The sequence below is a fragment of the Rousettus aegyptiacus genome, unplaced genomic scaffold (genome assembly GCF_014176215.1).
Source record: "Rousettus aegyptiacus isolate mRouAeg1 unplaced genomic scaffold, mRouAeg1.p scaffold_m13_p_2, whole genome shotgun sequence".
Lineage (NCBI taxonomy): Eukaryota > Metazoa > Chordata > Mammalia > Chiroptera > Pteropodidae > Rousettus > Rousettus aegyptiacus.
Window position 1 is genome coordinate 113,931,324 of NW_023416295.1, and position 25,327 is coordinate 113,956,650.

A 25,327-nucleotide genomic window follows, 5' to 3' on the forward strand; every position below is an offset into this window, starting at 1 on the left:
TAGGTGTCATACTATATTAGATTAGTTTCAAGTATACAACATAGTGATTAGACATCTATAGAACACACAAGGTGATCACCCTAATAAAATCTAGTATCCATCTAATACCATACATAGTTATTATAATATTGTCAGTTGTATTCCTTATGCTATACTTTGTATCTCCACAACTATTTTGTAACTACCATTTTGTATTCTTAATCTTTTCTCCTCTTTACCTACTCTCCCAACAACCCTCCCATCTAATAGCCCTCAAAATGTTCTCTATATTTATGAGTTTGTTTCTGTTATTGTTGTTTAGATTCCACATGTACATAAAATCATATGGCTTTTGTCTTTCTCTATCTGACTTATTTCACTCAGCACGATACCATCTAGGTCCATATAAAATACCTTTATTCCATCCCTTTACTTTTAGTCTGAATGTATCTTTTAATCTGAAGTGAGTCTCTTGTAAGGTGCATATGTAAGGATCTTGTTTTCTTATCCATTCAGCCACCCTATCTTTTGTTTGGAGCATTTAATTCTTTTTCATTTGAAGTACTCGTTGATAGATATGTCATTATCGCTATTCATTATTCATATTTTTGATATATATATATATATTTTCTTCTGCTTTTAAGCTTCTCCCTTCATATTTAAACTGGCATGTTAATTATGATGTGTCTTGGTGTGGGCCTCTTTGGGTTTATTTTGTTTGGAACTCCCTGTGCTTCCTGGGTTTATGTGTCTATTTTCAAGTTAGGAAAGTTTCCAATCATTATTTCTTAAAATAAGTTTTCAATTCCTTGCTCTCTCTCTTCCTCTTCTGGAGCCCCTATGATATGAATGTCATTGTGCTTGATATTGTCCCAGAGGCCCCTTAAACTAGTCTAAATTTTTTGGATTCTTTTTTCTTGTTGCCGTTCTGATTAGGTATCCTCCACTATCCCATTCTGTAAATTGCTGATTCAATCCTTCACTTCATCCACTCTGTTTATTTCCTCTAATATACTCTTCATTTCATATATTGTATTCTTCATTACTGATTGATTCCCTTTTATGTTTTCCATTCCATTTTTACATTTTCTATCACTTCATTAAAGTTCTCCCTGAATTCATTTACTCTTCCCCTTGAGCATCCTTATGTTTTAAACTCTGTGTCTGGGAGATTGCTTGTCTCCATTTTATTTTATTTTTCTGGAGCTCTGTTTTGTTCTTTCATGTGAGGCATGTTTCTTTGTCTCCCCATTTTGGCTGCCTTACTGTGTCTATTTCCATGTATTAGGTAAGGCCACTATGTCTGTCAGTTTTAGTAGAGTGGCTTTATGTAGTAGGTGTCCTATGGGTCCCAGTGGTAGTCTTCCTTGTTCAACTGAGCGAGGTGCTCAGGTGTGTTCCTTATGTGGGTTGTGTGTGCCTTTCTGATGTAGCTGAGCCTTGGTTGCTATCTGTACTTCGAAGGGAGGGATTGACCCTGGGGCTGATTGGTTGTGAGGACTCGCTAGTGAGGGATTCACTTTAGCAGGGCTCTGGTGTCTGCCCAGTCTGCGCTTTTGGCATGTCTCCTCAGATGTAGCCCTGGGTGGTGCTCCTACTCTATTGCTAGTCGAAACAGGCCACTAGAAGTGCTGGCCCAAGGGCCTCTTGGGAGAGCACAGCTGCAGACCAGGTTCAGCTGCAGTCTATGCACTTCCGGTAAAAGTCACCAAGCAATGCGCAGATGACTGCCACTTGTGTTGGGCTTATAGGCAGTGCCTCAAGAGGCTAAGCCAGGAACCGAGATCAGCTAGCACTAGAGCTGGGCTTGGGGCTGCTCAGCAAGAGGTACAGGGCATGTCGAGGCCAGATGTTGCTTTTTTGGGTTTTATAAGTCTTTGAGAGATTTTAGGAAAGTTTGCAACAGAAACCAAGACAGGCCATTTGTATGGAATAAACCACTGTAGGCAGCTTGGGTGGGCCTGCAAGTTGGGAGAGGCGGAGTCTCAGGGAATCGCCTGGGCGGAGTGACCTGTGTTAACCAGGTTAATGGAGACTCAAATATGGTGGCCACCTGTGTCCACATGCTGGGAATGGGGAGGGCTTAACAAAGGGACAATGAATACTGCCAGTATTTCTGTCTGACGGAAAGCTGCCCCTCTAGCCCTCGCCCTGAAATCAGACAATTCGATTCCTTTTTCTATGTCCCTGGTGCTCTTCAAGTAGCAGCCCCAGCACCTAAGCTCAGAGCAAATGAGTTCATCACCAAGAAAGCCTAGGCAAGTGCCCTTTAAGAGGAACTTCTATGACTCCCACTGGCCTCCATGTCACTAAGCCACAATCTCCACTGGTCTTCATAGTCATAGGTTGTGGGGACTTTTCTTCCCGGCAATGAAACCCTAAGCTGGGGAGCCCAATGTGTGGCCGGGACCTCTCACTCCTCCGGGGTGGGGATGGGGGCTCTGACGCCAAGATACCCCTCCTGATTCTCGGTCACCACACGCGGTTGTGGGACTGGATCTTTTCATGTCTCCACCCCTCCTACTAGCCTTGAGGTAACCTCTTATATATGTCCCCAGTAGTATGACTTCTGTTCAGCCAGACCTCAGGCAACTCCCAGTGATAGTTTCTCTAACTTGGTTATAATTTTGGTGTGGTCGCAAGAGGAGGCATGCACATCATCTATTACCTATACCACCTTGGCTGGTCTCTCAACAGTTGCAATTCTTTTATTACTTCTGTTTTAAAAGAAAGAAATTTATTTTGTAAATGACTCTGGATATTTTCTAATTCAGAAGTAATACCTGAACAATTGTTTTGATAAGCTTTTATTTGATGCTTAATTTGGTTTTATTGGACATAGTGCCCTAATCAACATCCTGTCTTGTTTTTGTTTTCTGATTTCGATTCAAAATAATCAGCTGTGCTGGTAAATATTGCTACAGACACAAATTTACTTCTACTATCTTCCTGCCCCTTCCCCCAAATACACACACACATACACAAATATACATGCATACACAATCAATAATAATTTAATGCCCACAGGGCTATTGTAGTGAAATAGGTTAATTCATCATGTCTACTGTAGTATTTTAAGGAGCATAAGCCAGTATAAAATTTTGTAGACCCTATTATTTTTTTGAGAATTGTACTCATGTCTATGTTTCTTTAGGAATGTTATCATAGTTATGAAGAGCATTATCAACTGAAGATTAAAAGAATAATAATTATAGTAGAAAATTTACGTGATTTACAATATGACAAATTTTCACATAAAATTCTTATTTCTGACTTTTAATTTGCTCTAATGTTATGTTAGTATTATTCTTTATTAACATAATTTTGACATTTTTCTTCCCTTTAACATACAAAAGTAATTGCCTCTTTCCTTATAGAAGGTTCATAACTAACAGCTCTAGACCTTTTTGTATCTTTCTTCACATAACATTTCTTAAATTGAAAAATGGCTTTGAACTTTTCTGGAAGAAAGCCTTTAGGCAATATGAAAGGGAAAGAAATAAAAGAAAAAAAAATGTCAACTTTATTTACCATTTGTGAAAAGTATAAAATTAGAAATAAAATAGCTATGTAGTTTTCGTACTAATAACAATTCCAAACGAAATGTATGAAACTAGAAATCAGAAAACGGGTTCACACAGTCTAGTTTTTCCCTTGTATATAATATTTTTTGCACAGGAATGTTAGATTAAATTAATTACTTTAGAAAATATATGGCAGCCCTTTGAAAACTCTAAAGTGCTACATAAATGTATTGTTTAATTTTTCAAATAATTATTAAGAAATTTATTTTAATACTTCTCTTTGATATTTCAAAAGCATGTTATACAATATTTAAGCAAAGCACTGGGCAAAGTCCTTTTGCAAATCCAAGATGAACAAAATGCCACTCTTTCCCACGAGTTATCCACACTCAAATGGAAAGACATCATATACAAAATTAATGTTAAAAGGAGTAGGATTAATTAAATGACATGTCAATTGCAAAGTTCTAAAGAGGGAAAGAATAGCAGTAATTAATTCAGAGCAGCACTAGTGAAGGTTTCATGAGATAGTTAATTTATGGGGTGTGGCATTATAAGTCCCTTTATTACAATGTCAAAAGTTTTAAGAGGCAAATGTAGGAAGTGTTTTTTTTAGGCAACATTTGGCTACTCAGGTGAAGATATTGACTAATACTATCAATATACCCAGAACTGTGAAGGATTTTGATTTTATACCACTTGGCAGCTAACTGGTTAGCTTGCTACAATTTCAAGGATGCTGGCAGAAGACCCTAGACTCCTGGCTAAGATACAAATTATTACTCATGACACAGCAGGCAGCATGTGCTTTATATTCTCACTGGTTCCTTTTACCCCCTGAGTCTCATGGTAGTAATGTGGAGTAATCCAGATGGATGCTGCACTTGAGGATTTGCCTTCTAGCTGAGAAACTCTGAGTTCAAAAAAACTCCCAAATAATAAGGTTGATGCTAGTAAATTTACCCAACCTGTGTCCCAGAGAAAGACATTATCTTTATTATCCTGGATAGTAAACAAATTTGCCCTTGCCCCAGAGGGAAACGCTGTCTCTATCATCCTAGGCTGTCAGCTATATAAACATCCTTGAAAATATATCTGGAATATAAGACAAAAACTGTTACAAGATGTGAAGAAATGTGAGGGGCAAATGGAAAATCATCATACGACAATACACACACACACACACACACACACACGCACACACACACACACACACACTACTTATAAGGAATAAACACAGAGTGAGATGAAGAATTCCAGACATTGCTACTTTTCCATTTTCAGTTACATACCTATTTTTAAAATTTATTTATTTAAATTAGTTTCAAGTATACAGTACATTGGTTAGACATCTAACCAATCGTCCCCCCAATTGTACTCTCCCCCCGACCCTCCACCTAGCCAACGTATTAATGCTAACTGCATTTCCTCTGCCATGCTCCCCATCCCCGTGCCCAACTATCAACTACTAATTTATATTTCTTTAACCCTTCATCTCATTCTCCCGGCCTTCCCCCCCCCCCACCTGTCCATCAACAAATTGTCCACCATATTTGTGATACAAACATATTTTTAACCCAAAGCTAGGGAGATTGAATTTGGTGAATACTGTGTAATGTCTTCTTTTTATTTTAATGCCAACTTATTTTTAAGTTCATGTCTTGCTACACTTAGTCTTTCCCTTACTGCATCTGGTCCCATTAATATGTAAATATTGGTTTTACTTAGATTTTGTCAGTTAAATTCAATAAAAAGTAAGTATGAGCTACTGTTTACATCTGTGGGTGGGATATTCAAATTTAGAAAGAAGAGGGGGCAATAATATAGGGAAATTTGGCACTAAGAAAATTAGAATGCATTCCCCTTTATGGAAAACAGCACTTCCTATAGGAAGTCTTCCATTTTGAAAAGAGAGACATTAGAGATCTGCGAAGCTCAGCTTTGTTCTTGTTGTTCTTACTACAAGTCTTGCCCTTCTGCAGCTATTCTCAAGATCTAAGAGATTTAAAAAATGGGGGGGGGGGGCGTGATGCTTAGGAAAGGTATATCCAAATCACACAGATCTCACAGGATTAACTACTCTGAATGCCCAAAGCTTCTTAGGAAAATTTTAAAGAAACTAGACTGCAAATAAGAAAACCCTCCTACAGTGAGGGGAAAAAAAATTAATCCTATAAAAAAAGATATGGAGTTAGACATTCCCCAGCTGGTATGGTAGTTCAATAGTAATATTAGGGACCAAGCCTCTTTCTGTCTTTCTACTTTACTTTTCTTAATATATGTGCCTTCATCTTCATGCTTACCACTCATGGCTGCTGGAATCTTGCTGCAGTGATGTTTAGTACAGTCATTCCAAAAGGGGAAAAAATGTGGGAAGCATATATCGGAAGATATAAAATTTTCTCAGATACCTTCAGCATCTATCTCATTGGCCAGAGCACTCTGCTATGGGATTTTAGCTGGCATGGTTCTGCAAAATAAAACTGAGGTTTTATAGGTAAAGAAAAATAGAAAATACATATTATATAGTCAAGTAGCAATGTCTGTCATGAATACATTTCCCGGACCCAGAATAGAGATTTCTCCTAAGAACAGTAAAAGAATAAACAAACAGCTATAAGTTAAGAATGGAGGTCATGTGAACAATTTTGAGACCAAAGGACAAGGGAAAACTCTTGCTCTTTCTTGCTTTAGGTTAGAAGGAACCAAACTGATTTTCTAGCATTCTTGCTCAGTAACATTTGCACCCATGTTCTCTGTTTTCATGCCCTATTTCTTAATAAACTACTACTTATGCTCATATTAAGCAAATCTTTCCACTTTTTGACCAGATCCCGTCTCCTTTCACTTTTCGACCACTTTGCTCTAGCAAGTTCTCCCTCTTGCTATATATTCTCTCTCCTGGGTTGTTTCTAACACCATGAAAATCTTATTTTATTATTTCTTTCATAAAAACAAAGAAGCAAACAAACAAATAACTTTGTTTAAATCCAATTTCTTGCCAAGTACTGCCTAGTTGCTTTGTATCTCAAGTGTCTATGCTCACCACTTCCAATTACATTTTTTTATTTTCTCTTAACTCACTTCCGCCAAGCGTTTGTGCTTTAACTCCAACAGAACTGCTCTTGTCAATAATATATCCAATGATATTCAGGTTGTTAAATCCAGTGAACAATTTCTAGTTCTATATTGATTTATCATCAATATTTGATACAATTGACCATTCTCTCATTTTCTATATGTATTCTTTATTTGCCTTTTAGAATACAACACTCCTGCTTTTCCTCTCACCTCACTGATCGCACCATTTTATTTCCTTTGCTGACTTTTACTCTTCTCATATCTGTATATGTCAATTCACAGGAAGAAAGCCCTTGATTACCTGAGTATCTCACTACTAAGTATTTAGACATTTTTTAAAGAAGGTATTTGTAGGCTGTAAAGAGATCCCTCACTTCACCCATGACAACAAATTAACATTTTGTAAACATTTTTATTTGGCTATCTGGCCCATTTTTTTCCAATTATTTTCCAGGCTTGGCCTCTTTCTACTTTTTCCAAAAATTTAATATTAAACATAAGGCCAGCCTACCACAGTTTCGTGTGGGCTCACATGTATCTAACATAAAATTGCTTTGGTGTCTCGTGCATTGGCTATGGAGTATATATTGGTGGCAAATAGAATCCTTTGTTTATAAATCAACATGAATATACAGCTTTTATATCTATCCCCTAGTGTGTTGCCATTAATTTTGAAAGATTGCATTCAGGTTTTTGATACCTACTTCAGTTTCCAACTTATTCTAGAACCGAGCCACAAAACTCAGCTTAGAGAGTTAGGTAATCTTTACACAAATATTTATTTTTATCATTTCTTTTACTGTAAGAAGACTCTATTTGTAATACTCCTAAAGTTAATTATAAAGGACCCTTCAGAATAGAAGATAGATTTTGATTCTGAGGATATTATTAGAATTTTATATGTTCCCTTGAATTTAGATTTGAACAGTTCCTCCAAAGGGCCCACACTTCTCTTTCCTTTATGTTTCCTTTACCTCATTTGCCTAGAAATAATTTCCTTTTGCCCATCTGGAGTTCACTCATGAACAGAGCCAAATAGAATTCTTCTTAGTCCTCTATCTTAAATCTGGTACATATGTAATGAATAAATATTAAATCATTGTTGCTTATAAAACCATGAAGTAAAGATACATGATTTTTAAAAAATAAACCCTCAAAAAGAAACATAAAACAACCAAAATTATAAATATCAGTCATTCAAGTATGATGCCAGGACTCATTTATTCTATACTAGCCAGATTCATTACTAATATTTTAAAGAGATAGTGAATAATTTCCATTGCCCCCACAACATCTTTCTCCCATTCCCATTTCCATCATCCTTGCTTCAGTTTGGGATCCATATGGATTTGTGGAAACTGACTCCTCTTTCGGATTCAGTGGTGGAATATGTGATCTCAGCTAAACCAATGTTATGGGCTGAATTATGTTGTTCTTCCCCCCACATTCTTATGTTAAAGTCTTAATCCCCAGTACTTCAGAATGTGACAATATTTGAAAATACAGTCTTTAAAGAGATAATAAAGTTAAAATAAGATATATGATAGGCCCTATGACCTGTGTTTTTATGAGAAAAGAAGATTAGGACACAGACTCACAAAGAGAAGACCATGAGAAGACACAGAGAGAAGATGGACATCAAAAAGCCAAAATAAGACTCCAGAACAAAACAACCTTCTTGAAATATTGACTTGAGCTTCAAGCTTATAGAAACAAGAAAGAATAAATTTCTTTGTTTAAGTTTCCCAGACTGTGGTATTTTGTTATTGAAATCCCAGGAAACTAATATAGTCAGGTATAGTTATTGGTTCAGGGGTGGGTAGGAAACCTAAGGTAGTCTAGAGCACATCTCAGGACTTTTTTTTTTTTTTTTTTTTTTTGCATATTATAAAGTAAACATTCCCTCTTTCTGAGAAGAATGAAGAGAGAAGTATTCCTAAATGCTGTTGGAATTCATGTTAGTATTACAAAGGAAACCTCCTCCCTGAAGATGAAACCAAGTTCAGAAAGGCAAAATGTTGACAGTTCATGCCAGTTCTGCCTGTGGATTTTTATGTGATCTGGTAAACTTTCTATGGTTGAAGCTTTTAAAATTAGTACTATTTGACCATTTCGATCATAAAAAAAAGGGTTACATTTATGTTGATCAACCTAACATATTGCTTAATCCAAAACTCTCTTAACTGAAGAGATAAGTACATGAAGTTTGATGCCTTTGAGAACTTTCGACTTGTTGAAGTAACTCTAAAACATACATTTAATTATAAAAGATAGTAATTACTCAAGGGATATATTGATACCAGTGGTGTCTCTGATGAAAGATTGCAAAAGAAATTCTGAATTTGGATATAGAGATATAAATAAAATTATAGATCAATGTGCAGGTGAATTTATTACATGATATAAAGTTCACTTTATATAGTTGACTCTTTGCCTTTTACTCTTTTAATCATTCAATCGCTAAACAAATATTTAGTAAACCTTTCCTATGTTTCAGGCACTGTGAAACACAGGTGTGGAGAGGTAAACAAAATGAAGAAAATCCCTGGGCAAAGTTGCTTTTTCCTTAGAGGAGCAAGACATTAAGCAAACAATTTCATCCATACATCCCTAAATACATCCATAAAATTCTTTGTAGCATTTAACCCTTTTCCACTTGACGAAACTCTCCTTAACCTAACTAATTAACGTAACTACTAGGGTGGGCATAGTACTCAGGCTGAGTAATCAGAGAACCCATGGCCTTGTCTATAAGGGTGGATGGACATGTGATCCCAACTATGGGAATAACAAGTCCTCTCCAAGTCTTTGCTGGGGGTAGTGATGAAAAAGTGCCCTCTTTTCTCAGTTCCTTTAGCTGTAATGAGGGTATATGCCTAGAGCTGCTGGCAACCATTTTGCACACTACTCAGAGAACTCTTAATGAAGAATAAAGTAAATGTAAAAGAGAGCAACAAATAGACTAAGTTATGATGGTCTTTTTGAGTTTCTACCCCAATTGTGACTGAAACAAGTTCATCCCTAGAACATTTAGCTATGTAAAATGATCTATTTTTTTAAATTTTTTTTTTAACTGAATGAACTTAGGTTTAAGTTACTTGGATCAAAACTATTGTTAATTAATACATCTGTTTCTTCACTCGGAGATCTGTACAACATCCTTCAAATTGTGAAATGCCTCTTCCCTCCTGGAAATCTTTATGTTCCAGCAGCATCCTACATTATCACTGAATATCTTTATCACTGAATATCTGAACTCGCATTGTAATTATCTTTTAATAAAATTTTATATTCTATTAGAATACAAGATCCTTGAAGAGAGCAAACTCATCTACCTTACTATATGTGGTATATAGTACATGCTAATATTTATAAAATGAATTAATAATTACTCAGAACATAAAATATATGATTACTGGCATATTAATTAGCTTAACATACTATAAAGTGAAGCATTAAAATTGAATTTAATAAGGAGATAAAAGGAAGCTTATTGTAGAATTATAAAAGGCAAGGAGATTTGATTATATAATAAATCTTCGTACGTGTATGGTTTTTTCAGTTTGCAAATTCCTCTCATAAATATTTTTTCCCATTTTATCCTCACGACAACTATGTGAAATAAGCAAAGCTAATATCTTCATTTTGTAGAATCAGAAACTGAGGCTTAGAGAGATTATGTGACTTATTCAAAGACATATCTATAGTAAGTAGCAGATCCAGGATCAGACACTGATATATTATATATTTATACAACACCTTCAATAGCAAAACTGGCTTGGTGATTTTGATTTCTTTTTCTGTAGTTTATTCTCCCATTGGTAGTCTGTGATGAATAATAATCTCTCCAAATAAATATGGGTAGCAAAGTCTTCTCAGCCAGGGTATTTCAGACTCATGTATAGCTGACACACACACACACACACACACACATATATATATGTATATGTATATACATATACATATATATGTGTATATATATATAAATACCCCTCCTATTTGTGGTATTTAGTCATATTTCTTGATTTGAAATAATTACAAAATTTCTGTAGAAGATATCTCAAATCTTATCCTCAAAATTTATGTATAGATGTATCATACAGAGTTAGAATGTGCCCTGATAGAAATTAAACAGAAAGGATCATGGTAACTTTGAGACAGAGAGAGGGAGAGAAAGAGATAGAGACACATAAAAATAGAGTATGACATTATGTATTTGAACCAGCAGTAGGGACTAAGGAGAAGTGAATAATTTCTCAAAGTACAAAAATGGACTTTGTACTTGACTACCTCTGATGCAGACCCTAACTTCCTTATGATCCCTTGGAAAGAAACTAGTGTGTAGCAAAATTTAAAGAACCCCAAACACTAGTGCTCCATGAGATTTTCTGGGGATCTCTCTGCTCTTTACCTTCTAGCAGATGAAGAGCAAGAGGAGCAGTGAAGATCATAATCAGCTCCTTACTACAATGTGGGTGTCCTGAAGAGAGTGGCGGATCAGTATGGATCACATGGGAGAACTTGGAATCTATAGCAGAAAATGAAATACCAAGTGGGTAACAAAAGGAAGATCAGCAGCTCCCAAGTGCGTGGGAGGTCCACACAGATTAGTGCCTATATTAGGATATTGAATCCGTCACCCAAACAGGAGTCAAAATAGCAACATTTTAAACAAGGTAACAGTTTATTTCCTATTTATGTAATGGCATAATAAGTCCAGGGCATGGATGGTGACTACACAGTATAATTAAAGAAAATCCTGTAATTTTGCCTTCTGTTCTTAGGAGGCAGCCTTCATATACGTGACTCAAATGGCTCATTTATTCTTCCACAATTTAACTAGGTCACGAGGCAAAGAGGAAAGAAAGTAGGAAAGGTATAAAGTATGCCTTGAAGTTTGCATTTATCATTTAGACTCACATACATTAGACAAATCTTCATTACATAGCCATACATAGTCTAAAGGAGAGCTAGGGAATGCAGTCTTTATTATGGACAGCCATATGGTTTTGCTAATAATTGAAGATTCTATTACTCTGAAAGTGAAGGAAAAACAGTAATTTAGGGATTTACTGGCAGTCTCTGCCACAATGTTGTTGTGCAGGCAGCTTAAGAAGAAGGTTGGCAGGAACAGATTTGTGCAGGTGGCATCAATGTGGGCGGACAGAACAGGAGAAGAGAAGCTAAGAAGAAGGGGATGAAAAACAGCTGGAACAAAGTCTGGCATAGGTTAGGTTCAATGCGCATAATGTGTAAAACAACTTTGCTCTTAGAAGAATCCCAGAAAGACATTAAAGGAAAATGCTTTTCTCTTTGATAAATGGAACTAATAAGCCATTGATCACAGAAACTTTGAGGTTTTTTTGTTTTGTTTTTCTTTGTTGTTGTTGTTGTTTGTTTGTTTTTTCTAGACTGGAAAAATTTTTTTTTATTACACCGAGGGCCTCCTTGGCAGCTGAGGTCATTAGGGCACTTTCAAGAAGGGTTCATGTAGGACATCACACAGCCAGTGGGCCTTCTGGGGACCCAGGGCCTGCCACAAAGCCAGATCTTCCTGAGATGGAGCTCTGTGCTGTTCCAGAGACTTAAAAGTAGTCAGGAGGGTCTGACTGTCTGTTTTGTTGGCTGACTTCACGGATATTAGACATTCATCCACCCTGGAGAGGAAGTCCTGCTCCAGCTTCTCCATCAGGAGGTCTGCCAGGCTTCTGCTTGTAGGCCTAGTAGGCCTCCAGGTACCTCCCAGCCTTCTCAGGGCTTCGGGCAAGGACCAGGGTGCAGTTGGCCAGGAATCACATTTTAGCCAGTTCCTTGAGGGCCTACTGAGTATCTTTCACATCCACCTAGATGAGCAGGCAGTGCAGGGCGAAGCTTTTCCCAAAGATCTGCAGCCGCTTGGGGATGTAATGGGTAGAGGCTGTGGTAGTGAAGGCTGTGGTAGCGGAGGCTGAGGAAGAGAGGGCACAGGTGCTTTGGTTCAGCACATAGTCGAGAACCACGTCACCAAACTCCCAGGGCACAAGGTGCACAAACTTTAGCACGAGATTGACCCTCACAATGATGCTGTTGGATTTTGTCTCTGGTTTGAGGGCCTGGTTGGGGATCTCTCCTGCCTGGGGTTCTGGCCCAATAGCATGTGTGGCTCCAGCCCCTACTATATGTCTGGAGATAGCATACTCTGCATAGGTCTGAGGGGCTGCCTGAGCTGAGGTCTCCATGGTGGGATAGCTCCGTGTGGATCTAAATGAGAGTTTGGCCCCAGCAGGAAAGACCTCATCTTCATCAAGTGGTATTAAGAAATTCCTTCCTTGTAGCCCAGCAGGCTTCCTCACTCTCTCTTCGTCCATCCCGAGGTTCTTTCGGGGCCTTCCAAAATCTCAGGGCTCCACAGATTCAAGTTGCAAATACCCAGCATCTTGAGTTCTACAGAGCCCCACCAGGATGGAGCATCAACGTGTGGTGGGTTGAGCCCCGTCCCTTTTATACTTTAAGTTTTAAAGTGACATATTAGAGATATATGTGTATTGGATTTGTGAAAGCATTTATAACATAGATTAATGATATTTATATGTAAGGGTAGTCACTTTATAATTGATAATTCATATTTTCAAATGGTCCTATTGGTAATGTGATGAGTAAATAGAATAATATCAAATATATATTAACCCTAGAATAAATATAGATTTAGAGATGAAAGAAAGAAAAGATTCATCTTAGACATCTAAATATGAATGAATCTTAGCAGAAAGAAAATTGATTCAAGACAAAGCTCAAAGAACAATTTTGAGATGGGATTTAAACTAACTTTTTAAAAAACAGAAACCTTAAGAAAACTGCGAATGAAAACTGTGGAAGGTTCAGTCATTGATTAACATCTTATATGTTCAGGAAAGCAGCTTTGAATTGACCTTTGGGTTATATCTGGTTCTCAGTTAGAAAAAGGTTCATTATTTTTCCAAATTTCCAGAAGTCAGAAACCATGCAAGAAAACAACTGGGTTCAGAAGTCAAAGAGTTTAAATAAGCCAAAAGGTGGTGTTAAGTTCATCAAACCAGATTTTGTACCTATACTGTTGCATTCATATCTAAAAATTTTTATGCTAGCATGATTCTTCATACCACAAATTTGCTATAATTTGTTAAGTGGGTGATACATTAAATTCCTCTATAAAGAAGAAAGATGAAGAAGAAAAGATGATACAAGTCTCCAACTCAAATTCAAATGGGGCGTCTGCTCAACATTCTTGAATTTTTTTATATATATATAAATTCAAGAATATAGTAAAATCATAATTCAAATCTAGTAGTTAAGATTCCATAATACACTCTGTTAACTCAAGAAAAAAAAAAATATATATATATATATATATATATATATATATATATAAAATCAATGGGCAATGTCAGTTAAGAGTTCCCTCTTTAAGAGTGCCCATAGAGGATTTCAGATGTGTCTCAGAATTTTGAAGTCCAGATTAGTCTTATTTCAATAACAACAGAATACTGTAAAAACCTTCTACTGTCAGGTATTTTCCATACAACATGGTAGTTAACAGAGTGTATTATGGAATCTTAACTACTAGATTTGAATTATGATTTTACTACTTGACTGGCATGTGATTTGAGGCAAGTTATTTAAATGTTTGGGGTCTTTTTTTTTCATTTTCAAAACATTTTAAAAGTAAACTTTTAAACGACCTTCAGAGGGTTGTTGAGATGATTTAATGAGATGACAAGTTAATTAACCATTTTTTGACTGTGTTATAAGAAATGAGTATATGCTTACATTATTTTTCTCATAAAAAAGGCCGATGGAGCTCTGTATGGTCAGACAGGATGAGAATTCTATGGAAAATAGAATCTGGAGTGAAAGACTTTCAAATACTCATTGCTGTCAATTAAAAGATTGTATTGCCTTTACATGGGACCCCTTTACCAGAAATTGTTCAGATCTATTTCTGCTCTGATTTGAAAATGAGTCCAGGAAGTTTGCAGTTTCAAATTTTGTCCCAATTTCCTACTAATACTCTTATCCTCTACTCCATGAAATTCTGAAGTTGTAGATGATATTTGAGAGTTGGAATTACTATTTTAAAACTGGTATACCTCTGATTCAGTGATTACGATCTCATTCTTTGACTTGAATATTTCCCCTTTACCTTTTATTTCTTTTTCCTTTCAGGAGGGGTGAGATTTATTCTTATAAAATATTTATTTCTAAAAAAAATAAACTGTGTATTAATTTCCTGAGACTGCTATAATAAAGCTTCTCAAATTGGTGCATAAAATAATATAAATTTATTCCCTTACAGTTTTTTGATAGCTGGAAGTCTATTTTCTTCCTTCCATTTGCTCTAAAGAAGAATTCATTCTTTGCTTCTTCTAGCTCCTAATGGTTATCCTGGCATTCTGGGCTTGTGGCTATATTCTTTTTATCTCTGTCTATGTCTTCACACTACTTTGGTTACCATTGAGGTAATCTGAAAACCATCACGCCCTAGTAATACCGAGGAGTACCTCGGTTCTCTTTCCATCAACACAGAAGAAAATTACAGCTCAGCAAGATTTAGGAAAAGTAAGATTTATTAAAAACACATTTTTAGAAAGAGACGGTCATGCCAAGTAAGGCTCAAGCCCCATGAAAGTTGGGAGGTAAAAAGACAAAAGACAGAGTATGCACCAAAGGAAGGGCAGGTTATATCTAAGGCTGTAACCTCGTAGAAGTGTGGAGGCCTGTATTATATTAGGGATGTGATGGTTGGTTATAAGGGCGTTCCTAGATGATTTGCATGTGAGGTCATTTTGATTGATATTTGTCTGTTATATAACTCTCTGTCTACTGTCAATGCAGTTACCCAGAATTCAGTCTATTATAATTTGATTCATGAACTTGCAGGCATAGGCATGATGTTATAATGATGGTATAATGAGGCCAAGGTGAAAAGTGGGTCAGAGTAGTCCTCACTGCACAAGTGTCTGTGGCTGGATTAAACCAGCTATAGGTTTATGGCCCTTCATTCCTTTGTTCCTCAGGATGCAGGGGTGATTTATGACTATAAAACGAATGTTCTAGGGAGGTCCTAAGGAAGGTCTCTGCTCTGGGTCTTCGTTTCTTTGTTTCCTGGTCACTCATGTCTGCCTAACTACCTAACACTTTGCCCTCTGTGTCTATGTTATTTCCCTTTGCTTCTCTGTTATAGTGTATTTGTGATAGCATTTAAATCTCACCCACGTAAGCCAGAGCAATCTCAAAATCTTAATTTAAGTAAAAACAGTCCTTCTTCCAAGTCAGTTAACATTTAAAAATTCCAGATATTAGGATTTGATATCTTTGGGTCGCCATTATTCAACTTACTACAAATCGTTTAACTGATATACTTTCCTTTGAGGCACTTTTCCTTCAGAGTTAGATACCTCATCTTCATATGGCACTTAGTGAGAACCATGCTTTTTGTTTGTTTTAGACTGTATGATTATTTGAAGTACGTATACTTTCGGGAGTAAGTGCTATAAAAGTGCAATCATCTTCCATTCACATACCTTATCTTTGTCTTTAAAATCAAAGTATCTGAGGAAATTGTTTCAAGTACTCAGTAGAACATCACATCCTACATGTCAGGTAAATCAACAAAAATTAATATCAATCTTCAGTTTAGTCCACACAGATTGAAAAATCATTAATTAAAAATTGTAGAATGTACAGAAAAACCACTTGTAGCTCAAAGGCTGATATTCTGATTTATGAAAACATTCATATTCATGAAAAAATAAACTGTTGATCTAGAAGGCACTTTGAGAGTACATTCCTCCTGGAGCTCATGATTGTATAAAGGAGAAAATGGACTCCTACCAGTGAGTTAGTGGTTCGAAAAAGTTGTGCACCCCATCGGAGGCATCCCTGGGGCTAGATGCCAGGTTTTTGGTTCCAAGGTCAGTGTCCCTTCCAACCCTTGCTGGAAAAGCTTGCTACTTCATTAGATCAACTTCTTGATTTCTAAAGTTGCCTGACACATAAAGGAATAAATCAGATTATTGCAAACTAGGTTAATTATTATGATATTTTAATAAAGAAAAAAATAAAAATAAACACAAGAAAATTCACTGGAAATTTTCATCTGAAAGCTGCAGAGAACACAAGAGAAAAAAAAAATACCTGTCTTTGAGCAGATGAAAAATATCTTAATATTTCCATTGTCATGGTAACAATGTACTGTCTTATCTATTTTTATCAAAATATATAAATGCAGGACTCCCTTACCAATAGATGAGGTACATAGCTCTTTAGGAAAAGTTAGTATAAAGGGCTGTAGGAAATATATTTTCATTCTGTCATCTTTTTTTTTTTTTAATCGGGTTAAAAAATGACAAGAACTAGAGCACTTTTTGTCATTGTTTAACCCAATTCAGGGGAAAAAATTAAATTGATTGCAAGAAAGTTCTATTGCTCTCTAGCTCTCATGAATACACCATTCCCAATTGATGCACAATACTGTTGTCACTTATTAGATTAACTAATTGTAACTTCATAAATCTGAGGCCAAGTGCCTGTGGAATTGGAGCTAACAGACAAAACCTGATGGGGATGAATACAAAAGAGACAGTCAATGCCTAGAAGTACTTTTCAAAACCTAAGGTGCACAGGAATCACCTGGGGATCTTGTTAAAATGCAGATCCTATTTCCTGAATTGTGAGTGGAATCTAAGATTCTGTCGTTCTAGCAAGTTCCTTATGTTATTTCAAGTCCAAGTTTCGATTATTTGTTTCTGGCCTTCTGTATTTTCATTTTTGTTCATCCACTGCTGTTTACATTCTGGGAGCAGAGGGGTAAGGAGTAGCCAGCTGCCTCCTCTCCACCTCTACCCCATCCCAAGTTTCAACTATTGGAGGAATTTCCACGAAGGGGTGAGAAGCTGCGCAGAAGTTTGAGCATAAAAACGAAATCTTTGTATGGTTAACTAATTGTGAGTCACAATTCCGCTGACGACCACGAGCATAAAAACGAAATCTTTGTACGGTTAACTCATTGTGAGTCACAATTCCTGACATTTATCTTTGTGCAAGTCAAAATCTTCAAGTCTAAGATGTCCTGAAGTTTCCTTTGGTTTGACTAAATTTTAAACTAACTGTAAAATTTCTTTCTGATTCGGGGCTTCTGACCTCCCTTTTTTTGTGGGGGAAGGTAAGAGCCTAATTTTGATTGGTATCAATTAGCAAACACAAAAAGGTTTAAAGAAGAGAAAAATATTTGCAAACTTCCTTGCCAAAGATGTTAACTTTCATTGCCTTAAAACTGAAAAATCTCATTTTCCCTATTGAGCCATGCTGCATGTTCCTTTCTCTAACACTGGACATTATTATTTTACTGGTCTCAAATTTTTTTTTTTTAATAAAAAGATCTTCAAAGCATCAGTTTCTGGCTCCCCTTTTATGTGTTCAAAACCTGTCAATTTGGTCTGATAGAAGAGAGTCACCTGGAAATTGTTCTCCCCAATTATAGATGCAATCGCCATTTTTTTTTCAAGTAAAAAACACGAGCTCTTTCAGTATTAATTTGTATAGGTCTGGGAGATGTCTGAAAACTCATATTCTAATTTTCAATGTAGCCATGATATTCTCCCATGTTTGCTTTATCAATCATCATAGCCAATATAACAAAATTATTTGCTTGATGTGCACACAGGATTACCTATTTATCTATCTGCCTAACTATGCATTTTTGCTGATATATCCATCTTACTATGTGTCAAGAAAGTAAACTTTATAATTGGAAAAAATTCCACTGATATAAATAAAATGGGAATTATAGTCTTTTACTTTGAAATCTATGTGATATTTTCGAGTTATCAAGAATTGTTTTTGCCCATCATGGTATTCAATATATTCTTGTATTTTATATTACATCACATAAACCTATTTGATAATTGCCTAAGTAAAATTATGAGTATTGAGTGTATGATATGAACCTGATACTTTTCTAAATACTTGACTGTAATTCTCACAATAACCTAAAATTAAGGCACTATTATTATAATCGCTTTACCTCTACATACCTGTATTTTAAGAAATGGCAGAGGACTAATTTGAATTAAAACAGTTTAAATTTATAGTAGTACTTCGGCTGTTACTCTTGGTTCTCAAATAACTGAAGAACAAACACTGTACTATTATGGCATACATGTAATACAATATCAATTATGACATATGTAGATACAATATATATATATATAACAGAAAACTAGAAATCTGTACTAAACTCTGTTAAACAAAATAAACAAACAAACAAAAACAAAACAACGACTTCCAAAGCTGAAAAATTTTTTAAAAGAATGGGGTTATTGGGCCATAAAGGACCAGGTCCTGGGATATGAAACCTAAACTACCAGCAGCAATGCTAGGTGGAAAATACAACATGTTTAGTGTCCTGGGGTTGACAGACTTTTTAAACGCATTAAATAGGGGGAAGAAAGATGTAAGTTTTTTTGAAAGAATTTACACTGGCTACAGATAAGAGGAGTGGAATAATGTACAGAGGGGCTAGTTCTGGGATAGATGCAGTGTCTATAAGGAAGATGTGGTTGCTCCTTTGGATTAGTGGTGGGCAACAGTCTGGAAAGTTCATGCATAAGTAGGAAGCAAAGGATCCTGGGGTTCACTGGCATCTAGCTTTCTTTTTTAGATAATTATGGAAATAATCACCTAGAAGTCAAAATTCCAACATACACTCAGGAATGTAAGCAATCTTTTGTTGGTTTTGCTCTGCAGTTGTTAACTTATTAGCCCCTTCTTGTCTCTTCTACCCTCTAGTCTACTATAATTTAATTTAGGACATCTCAGAATTTTCTCATCATCACTTCTCTCTCTCTCTCTCTCTCTCTCTCTCTCTTTCACACACACACACACACACACACACACACACACACACATATAGCATATACATATCCAATTCAGATATACATTTTTCTTGCTGAGATCATAAATCTCTTAGGGATAAAAAAATATTTTTCAACAAGTCAGTCAATAATTTTATGAAAACTATGATTTGGAGCTCTCATTTATATTACTTTCATTAATAATCAATTTACTTATATGACTTTTAGGAGATGATAGTGATGACATTTTAATTGAGATATTTGAAGCATTTAATAATGTTTTTATTAGAAATGATATTATCGTAAGAGAATGAAAAGACAAACCACAGTGTAAAATAAAACATTTACCAAACACATATCTAATAAAGAACAAAGGAGTTGAGAACAAACCTCTCTAGGATGTGCCACTTTGGCATATGATTTATTTTATTATTTTTTTTTTAAGTTTTTGAGCTGAAAGTGGCTGAGACCTGTGGGCTCGAGAGAAACTTTTACCTCTGCCTTAAAGAATTAAAATTGAGGCCTTGCTTGTAATGAGAGTTATTATCAAAAATAACTTTTTATGAACTCTTTATAGGGCAGGGAAAACTTCTAATTACTGAGTATTTCTCATCTTATCATCCTGTAAACAACTCTCCTCTCTTCTGAAGCCTTAGGTGCTTTACTTAATCCTTAGCTCACAATGTCATATGTACCTTATTTTACCCATCTCTGACCTTTCATGAATGTGGAATCTGTGACTCTCTCATGTATATAAGGTTACTACATATACATACCTGATTAAAGTTGGTTATTTTCTCTTGTTAATTTATCTCATGTCAATTTTATTATTAGACTAGTTGGAAGAACCTAGAAGGGTAAGAAAAATTTCTCCCCTTCCTATAAGGACGTGTATACAAAATGTACAAAGAACTCTTAAAAATCAACGGTACAAAAACAAACAACCCAGTTTTAAAAATGGGCAAAAGATCTGAACAGACACCGTACGAAGGCAGATGCACAGATGGCAAATAAGCATATGAAAAGACACTCAAAATTATGTCATCAGTGAATTGCAAATTAAAACAACAATGAGATACCACCAAACACCCATTGAATAGCTAAAATTAAAAACAAAAACAAATAAACAAACAAAAATCTGACAATACCAAATGCTTAAGTAGAGTAGATATGGAATAACAGAAACTCATTCATTGCTAATGCAAATGCTAAATGGCATGTCTACTTTGGAAGACATTTTGGAAGTTTTTTACAAAGCTTAATGTAGTCTTACTATGTGATTCAACAACCATGTTTCTAGGTATTTACCCAATTAAATTAAAAATGTGTGTCAATACAAAAACCTACATACAGGTGTTTATAGCAGTTCTATAAAAAAAATAGATGCAATCAAGGTGTTCTTCACTAGGTGAATGGATAAACAAATTGTAGTACATCTCTGTGGAATATTATTCCACAATTAAAAGAAATTAGCAAGTCACAAAATAACATGGAGAAAACTTACATGCATATTGCTAAACATTCTGGAAAGGACAAAACTTTAGAGGAAGTAAAAATCTCAGTGGTTGCCAGTGGTTCAAAGCAAGAATGGTAGGGATGAATAGGTAAAACACAAGAAACTTTAGGGTTAAACTATGTTGTACGATATTGTAATGGTGGATACATAACATTAAATATTTGTAAAACCAATTGCACAATATAACACAAAGAGTGAAACTTAATGTAAACTGTGGATTTAATAAATGCTAATGTACCGATATTGGTTCATTTAATATAACAAATGCACCATAATAATGCAGGCTGCTAATAAAGGAAACTGTTTTTGGGTGGGGGCTTATATGGGAACTCTCCGTACTATTTTCTCAATTATTCTATAAATCTGAAACTGTTCCAGAAAAATCAAGTCTATTTTTTTTTTTAAGAACAATAATATGAGTATTAACAACAACATTCTCACTATATATTCATTACAAGCTATGTATAATCTTTTTGGGGCCCAGTTATAAACTAATTCTGTATGAACAAGGTCAAATTCCCAATGAAAATTTAATAGTAAACATTCAACCATGGAAAAATCTGCCCTAACACAAATTAAATTAACTTAAAGCCAACAGTAATGCCAGGGGTAAATAGCAGAAAATTAAAATGCACATTCTGAATTATTTTACATTTTATTTTAAATGAATAAGACAGATTAAAATAGGATCTGCCTGCTAGACAAACTGATAATTTAAAAAAATTGAATAGCATTAGAATAGAATTTCATGGCTACAGTAAGTAAATAAAATAATAAAATAAAATAAAATATTTAATTTAAGAGCAGGATCTTCAGAGTCAGACAAATTTGTTTTCAAATTCTGGCTTCGTGTGACCCACTAGCTGAGTGACCAAGGGGTCTTTTACATTACATCTGAAATGGAGATAATAATGTTACCTCATCTATGTATCTGCAGTAGCTAAATAAGCTAATGCATATTAAAGCTTTAGGATGCTACCTGGCATGTACTAAATGCTCAATAATTTGTCATTTTATGTAGTACTGGTATTACTGACAAAATGTCTAATTTTTCAAATGAAAGTAATATCTGTGACTCCATTAGTTCTACTTCTGATGCATAGACTTTCATATCAGGTAGGGATTGTTAAAGCGATACTTTGATTTTAGAGGTGAGAAAATTAAGGATCATGTTTGAGCGCTTGCTATATCCAGGTAACTAGTTAGTAATTGTTGACTCTTAGTCATTTGTTTACTACATAGCCTTTTTATTTCTAAAAAGTTCTACTGAGAGGAATTTATTATTATTATTAATTAATTAATTAATTAATTTTGTGCCTCTCTTAAGTAAGGAGATTTTGATGGAACAATATTAGAATACGTTGAAGCAAGAGAACCTGGTTGCAGTTCTGATTTTGTCACGTGCCAAAAAAGCCTCCTTGCATGAAGGGTATCATGTTGAATCTTCAGTCTCTTCAAATGTTTATTGAGTGATACTATAGAAGTTAGTAGTAAGTGCATTTGATATAATTATTGGAAGGTTATAATAAAACATATTTAAAAATGGTATGAAAATCAAAAAATGCTATATAAATCTCAAAAATTATCATATCTATGACACTATTAGAGGGTGTTGAAAGCAGATCACTGTAAGAGGAATTCATTGGACTAATAATTATAGCCAACGTAAGTGCATTTTCATTTGAGAAGTCGGAGGTATTTTGTCTTGCTTTCATTTTTCCTTAGTGTGAGGAGCCATGGATAAGAATTAATTGTCATTTTAATTAAACAACATAGCAACTCACAAGGATATTGTCAGGATTAGTGTTTGACGGCCAGAGTTGAAAAAGTGTACCTTAAGTTCCTGGGAGTAATGCAATACACACTGATAAAAAATAAAAGTGTGCATTTTAAACATCTTTCTATTCTGTAGCTCAGTCTTGAAAACATTGATTTTAACTTCAACTTTTATAATAATAATAATAATAATAATAATATACCTTTACCTGAAATGAAGCTGTCAATGCAAAAAGAGGTCTTTAAAGTTCAAAGTCAGAACAAATATATATCCTGAAAGCTATAGGGTGAGTAGGTGTTTTATACTACCTAATAGAATGCTATTATGATTACCCTTCATTAATAAAATAGTAGGTAATATATCTGGGGAGTTATAGGCATTGTCCCTTTTAAAAATCTTGCTTTAAGTTCTGTAAATAGAATAAACAGTCTACATTTTAAATAGATGTCCCTCAAAATCTTTTGCCAACTTAATTTTTGTTGTACTATATTTAAACTGTATTCAAGTTGTGTTTCTTATTCATGACTGTAATAAGAAGCCCTTGCATCATTTGTTTAAAGAATGGTAAAAATAAAAGAAAACTAACTGGCTTCAATTATTTCCACACAAGACAAAAGAAGAATTTAAATTTATAAAAATTCTTGAGCAGATGGTGATTTTGGCAAAGGCATAACAGGTTGTTTCCGGGGACCCTGGAAAATGCACTGATATATTTTAAAATAATTTGCTGGGTATCTATAAGGAGTCTTGTGTATTCCTAAATATCTTAATTAATGGAGTTGAGCCTGATGACTTGTAAGTCAAAATGACAAGGTCCCAAATTGAGAGTAGGAGGGTGGGCAATAACAATTAGAAAACTAACATCTATTTATATTCAGATATTTCCACTTCCTAAGTATAAAGGTTAATAGACATGTCATGTTTAAAGTACTTTTATATTAATGAGTTGACTGAAACATGTCTACCTCATGTCAAGTGAAAGTTTGAGAAATAAAAACATAATGCAAATATAAACACTTTTTAGCTTGTTCTTGGTCTTCCATAAAGACAGCTTAAGAATGTAGGTGATAAGCCCAACAATTATCTAGTTAATTAAAAGCATAGAAAGAATAAAAATAAACAACCTTGCCTTTGGTGGCTATTCTTTTACACTAGATTAATTTTTGGTTTTCAAATCCAGACAAAAGAGTTATCTGATTTCTCTCATTATGCCTCACTCAGTGAAAAGTCCTAACCTCGAAACCAGTCCATGCTCATATTCAGCTAATTGTCTAAATTTCAGTAAAGATAACAGTGAGACACAGCTAGACTCAGAGCAAATTTGTAGTTGAACACTGTTCAACTGTGGCACTGGGACATGGTTCCCTTCACACATTTTCTTGCTGTTGAATCATTTCCTTCTCCTTTCTAAAATTCTCCCTCTATACAACTAAAAGTTAGTTTTCTGTTTTCAGTTGTGGATAATTTCCAGATTAATATTTTATCCAAATATAACTGATCTTACTAACATTCATTAATGACTATTTAAAAGAATGTATGCTCAGTGGAGTAAATAAATTCTCATGCAGTCTGTGAAGAATCACTTCAGCTAAATTTAAAACAGTAGTGAAAAGGTTGTCCTTAATCTTAATAGTGATTTATATATATCATATAGATAGATTTTATTATATATATATAATAAAGTTCATTTATTTAGCAGTCATTTAGACTCGTCTCCCACTGCACTTGCCAACATTTTATGCAAGTCAGTCCACAAATGTCAGCTTTCTTTGAGAGTGATAATGTATTCTCCCATGAGCCTAACATGAATATCCAAAGGCCTTACTGCCTTTCTGTTTCCCTCATTCAAATAAACCTAGCAATAAACATTCCTAAACTAGATAATCGATAAAGACTTGGTGATAAATAATACAGAGCCTGTATAAATTATGGCCAAAGAAAAATACTCTTGGAAATTCATAGATGTAGTAAGAGGTACCCATTGCAGCCCATTGCAGCATGCTGCAAAATTTACTATTGACTGCCTGTTATAAATTTGTCACTGAACAAGGAGAAATATGAATTCAAGCCTGTGGAACTATAGGCTCTGGATTCACTGTGAAAATAAAAACAATTCAAAACTTTTTACAACAATCTAAATAAAGTAGAAAAAATGTATACACTTATATGAAATATATGTTTTCCTATACACAAATCAAATTCTGAGGGAAACATTTACTAAGTATGAAGAAGGTTGTAATAACAAAGGACTCATAAAAAGGGCCTGGGTTTTGTAAGGCAAATATCAATATAACCAGCTTTTAAACTTTTGTTTTTATTTTGATTATCGTTTGCTCAATATAAAGTTTCCAAAACTTTCTCAAAGTATTATTTTAACAGCAATAATGTTCAAAATCATTTACCAGTTTCTAGACTAGAACTTAATGTAGATTTTAAAATATGTTTGGTGCTTTATTTTACCTGTGTTATATGTGAAGCTATTACCTGAAGAATATTGAAGGGGTTCAGAATAAATCTCTCTGAAATGTGCCATTTTGGCATAAAGATTATTTTGACCATAAAACAATTAAAACCCAGCAGA

General features: G+C 34.9%; 1 pseudogene; it reads right to left on the minus strand.

The window, feature by feature from the left end:
* Window positions 1–12,048: 12,048 nt before the first annotated feature.
* Window positions 12,049–12,946, minus strand: LOC107512622 (annotated as a pseudogene).
* Between the last annotated feature and the right edge of the window lie 12,381 nt (window positions 12,947–25,327).